Source organism: Palaemon carinicauda, chromosome 6, assembly GCF_036898095.1.
Source record: "Palaemon carinicauda isolate YSFRI2023 chromosome 6, ASM3689809v2, whole genome shotgun sequence".
Taxonomy (NCBI): domain Eukaryota; kingdom Metazoa; phylum Arthropoda; class Malacostraca; order Decapoda; family Palaemonidae; genus Palaemon; species Palaemon carinicauda.
Genome location: NC_090730.1, coordinates 99,523,045 through 99,528,044, shown reverse-complemented (window position 1 = coordinate 99,528,044; position 5,000 = coordinate 99,523,045).

Genomic DNA, 5,000 nt, shown 5'->3' with positions numbered 1-5,000 from the left:
CATCTAATGAGACAGCAAACCTTGAGATGGCGCTTTTTAAGCTAGTGACGTCATTCTCTGGGAGAAAAATTGCTTGCATTCGCACTTCTACAACTACTTTACTTGATGTAATAAAAACGTCTTCTTGTCTTTCAACTATAGTGCCATATTTAAAATCTATACTTTTAGTTTTAGAGCTCATCCCACACGAGAAAAATGTCTGAGCGAACAATATCACTCCCAACAACAAAAAATTCATCTTGGAAACCTGTAATGAGAAAAATATATGTAATTACTCTGCACATTCTGAAAATTAGTCTGACCTTGCGAGTTCTGGCTAGACGGCCCAGGATCAGAGTTATTTGAAGAACTGTTTGTTTGTTTTTGATTCTGAACTGCATTGACGTTTGGCTGTTTTTTCTTATTGAACTGAGGATTTTTCTTTTTATTTCCATATGGAACTGACTGTGGAATTGACTGTGTATTTCTAGGATTCTGTTGTGTCTTATGCGAGTTGCACTGACTATATGAATGAGTTGAACTATTATGTAACGAACAGAATCTCGTTCTGCAGTCTGCAATCAAGTGGCCTTGACGTTTGCAATTATAACACGTCATTCCTGCAACTTTACTATTATTAACTACGTTTACTTGTTGTGGCTTTGTTTCATTTTTTGCAAAAACTTGTGTAAACAAGGGATCAAGATCAGTACACTTAGACATGTGTTTCTTTATCTGTTTATATACGTCCAATTCTGTACTTGCTGGCGTTAACTTTTTATCAAAACATCGCACTAAAGCTTCTGGCAACATAAGTGTCATACATTGATCGTAACAAAGGAATACAACCTAATTTCTCCCGTCCGTTCTCCACAATTAACGTTAAGTCTCTTATCGGCAACAAATGCGGTGACAGTACACCTTTAGTCACTAATGTAATAGCTTCCACATAGTCTTTTGATTTCTCAATGAAATGTGCAATTCTATTATGGATATGATCTATTTTTGAATTATAATACGTTAACGTTGCCAACAAATCTTGTACTTCCATAATCTGACTGATATTACTAGAATGTTCGTTCACCAAACTCATAATTTGATTGATTGAAGTTAACTGATTCCTTAGTTCTGATAAAATCAATTCGTTTTCATGAGTCAAAAATTCAATTTTCTTATTTTGATTACTAATCTTAGGACAATTGGAAATCCCTAAGCCTAAACTTGCAACAGATTCAAAGATGTTTAGTGCAGAAAAAAATGAACGGGTTACGTTTTTCAAGGTTATTGTGTCTTACTGTCCACATCAAAAGGTCACGAGCCAAAGATTCTGCCTCGTATGTCTTATTTTGCAAGTCGTCGGATAGCATCTCTGCAACTTTTAGTGTCGGTGCAAGCGAACTCTCTGTATTAAAAGGAAAGTGTCTTCTATGCATTTCATTTAATGAAGCAGCAAACCTTGAAATGGCGCTCTTTAAGCTAGTGACGTCATTCTCTGGGAGAAAAATTGCTTGCATGCGTACTTCTATAACTATGTTACTTGATGTGATAAAAATGTCTTCTTGTCTCTCTACTATAGTGCCATATTTAAAATCTATACTTTTAGTTTTAGAGCTCTTCCCACACGAGAAAAATGTCTGAGCGAACAATATCACTCCTAACAATAAAAACTTCATTTTGGAAACCTGTAATGAGAAAAAAATTACTCCTATATTAAGAAGAAAAAAATTTTAACATATAAGTTTCATAGATAAGAAATAAAAAATCTTTCCCTCACTTCTTTCCCTCTTATTTTAATTTCTTATGTGAGCCAATGGTACAATTCTCTCATCAGTGGGTTGGGATACGTTTTGAACTCTAAACCTATTGGCCGTTAATGTTTCCAAAATGTTAAATGGGCCTTCAAACTTAGGTGTTAGTTTATAATTGAGTCCTTCACGTACATTTACCTGTATGTATACATTATCACCCACGGTATATGTTTTAGTTGGCTTCGCTATTTTATCATGATTCCTTTTCATTATGATTTGTGATTCTTCTAAATTCTTTCGAAGGATATCAAAACGACTTTTGCTCGCATTTATACATTTTTTTAAGGGATTTGATAGATTAGTTGTAGGCGTTCATACATGGAAAGGCGTTCTAACTGGGGTACCATACAATGCTTCGTGCGGTGACATTTTAATTGATATATGATATGAATGATTAAGAGTATTCAGTACCGCAGGTATTGCAATATCCCAGTTGGGGTCTGATCCCCATAGTGTTACTCTTAATATGTTTAAAACCTTCCTATTTGCTCTTTCCACTAGCCCATTCGACTCTGGGTGATATATCATGGTATTTATTTTCTTTATGCTAAGGAATTCACACAATGAGGTAAGAAAGTGATTATTAAATTCTCCACCCGAGTCTGAGATTATCATGTGTGGAATTCCATGTTTACAAATGTAACACTTGTAAAACTTCCTAGCGCATTCAATCGCAGTTTTAATTTTAAGCGCTATTAGTTCTGTATATCGAGTTAAAGCATCTACAATTACTAAGAGGTGCTTATTTCCTCTGTCTGACTCATAAAATCCTGTTAACAAATCTAAATGTATTCTTTCAAAGGGTTGATTGGGCACTGGATAAGCCGCTAGGCTGACAGGTGTTTTCGTATGCCCTTTGTTTTCCTGACATGTGCGACAATTAGCTATGTGTTTTTTTTTATATCTGTAAGCATCGTATGCCAATAAAACAATGATTTGGCTTTCTGTGACATTAATGAGAACCCCGGGTGTCCATGCAATTGATTTGCATGCAACCAATTCAGGACAGTGGAAATAAGTGAGATTGGTACCACAACCTGGTCGTTAGTTACAAGTGGTGTATTGCGGGTTTTCCTTGTCACGGTCCTACACAGAATGTTATCTTTGATTATATAATTCTGCTGCTTATACTTTATATATCCCTTTTCCTTATGATTGCCTTTCAAAGCATTTATAATTGTTTCTAATTTCTGATCTTTTCTTTGCTCAGTCTGTAATAATTCAGCGCTCCAGCCCAGATCCTCTTGTTCAGATATAGTTTTAACAATAGGCATGGATGTTGATATATCTATTAATTCAGTTAAAGGCTCCGTACAAGATGACACGGGGTTGCGTGATAGTGCATCAGCAATAATATTTGCTTTCCCAGGTAAATACCCGATTCTCGCGCCAAAGTCTTGAATGATCAAATGCCACCGAGTTCGTTTGGGGCTGTGGTTGAAGCCTTTAAAGAATTCGGTTAGTGGTTTATGATCAGTAAGAACCTTAACGGGATAACCGTATATTATGAACTTAAAATGCAATAGTGAATTAACAAAAGCTAGTCCTTCCTTGTCTATTACTGCATACTTACTTTCGGAAGTTCTCAGTTTTCGAGAATAAAAAGCTATCGGGAAAAATTGTTTATCATATTGCTGAAGCAATACCCCACCTACTCCTAACTCTGAGGCGTCTGTTGCAATGAAGAATTCCTTACCGAAGTCAGGAAATTTTAAGATAGGAGAACTACACAGTTCATCTTTCAAGGTATTAAACGCCTGTTGATGCTGCTCAGACCATATGAAATCTACGCCCTTCTTCGTAAGATCGGTTAAGGGAGCGGCTATTATTGAATAATTGCGTATAAAACACCTGTAATATCCACTACAACCCAGAAATTGCTGTATTCCCTTGACATTAGTAGGTATGGGAAAGTTACAGATAGCCGACACCTTATCATGGACTACTTTAAGACCTTGGCTTGACATCATAAAACCCAAATATATCAATTTTGTTTTTAAAAATTCACACTTACTAATCTTTACCCTTGAGGTATATTGTCTCAGTCTCTGTAGTACTAGTTCTAATTTACGTAGATGTTCTTCTAAGGTGTTGGAAAAGATTACAATGTCGTCCAGGTAGGCATGCAATATATCCCCTAGCAAGTCGTTAATCATTTTTGTAAATGTTATGGGAGCACAACGTAAACCAAAAGGCATCCGTAAAAATTCATAATGTCCCCTGGCTGTGCTGAAGGCTGTGTATGCGATACTATCTTCTTCTAATGATATCTGGTGAAAGCCTTTATGTAAGTCCAAACTAGTAAAATATTCATTCTGACCTAACAAAGACAAAATATCGTCAGTACATGGCACTGGGAATCGATCAGGGATCGTCTCCTCGTTTAGACGACGGAAGTCTACGCAGATACGCCATGTTCGATCTTTTTTCGGTACAAATATTAATGAAAAATTATAAGGGCTGTTTGATTCCCTAATGATTCCTTCTTCTAGCATTTTACCTACTTCATCATTTATTTCATTTTGGAATTTCATAGGGAGTCTGTACGAGGGTACATAGATAATTTTCTGCTTGTCCTTCAACCTTATTTGATGCTCGATCACATCTGTTTTTCCTAAGGATCCATCCGTAGTGGAAAAACATCATGATATTCAGTTAAAATTCCAAAAATTTTCTGCTGAATTTCTTCGTCTTGAATGTCTTTATTGATTTTATTTTTAGTAGATTGCAAAAGGGATTCATCCGCAACTGATTGAGCGTGATTGATTTCAGCAATGGTAAGAATACGATGTTCATAAACTTCTACATCCAAGATATGTTGATTTTTGTGAATTACTAAAGTGGTATTTAAATGATTACAGACTTCAATAATACATTGTTGATGTGAGCCTACTGTATAAATAGCTTGTGTGACAGACAATCCGTTAGTTTTCAAAGTGTCGGAAAGGATTTATATTTCAGATCCCGGTAATGTTTTCTTTACTTGCACTATTAAATTCGAAGGTACATTTGGCTCGATAGATTGCGTGCAAGATGATATTACGGGTGAACGAGAATTCTGCTGGGTCGCGTATATTATTTCTTTATTAGTGAGACAAGTTATTGGTTCTTCAACGTACATTACGGTTACATTTGTCGTCTCCTTTTTATCCAAAACTGATTTTAAGGTACAGTACTAGAAGACTTATAGAATTTTCCTTTGATATACACGCC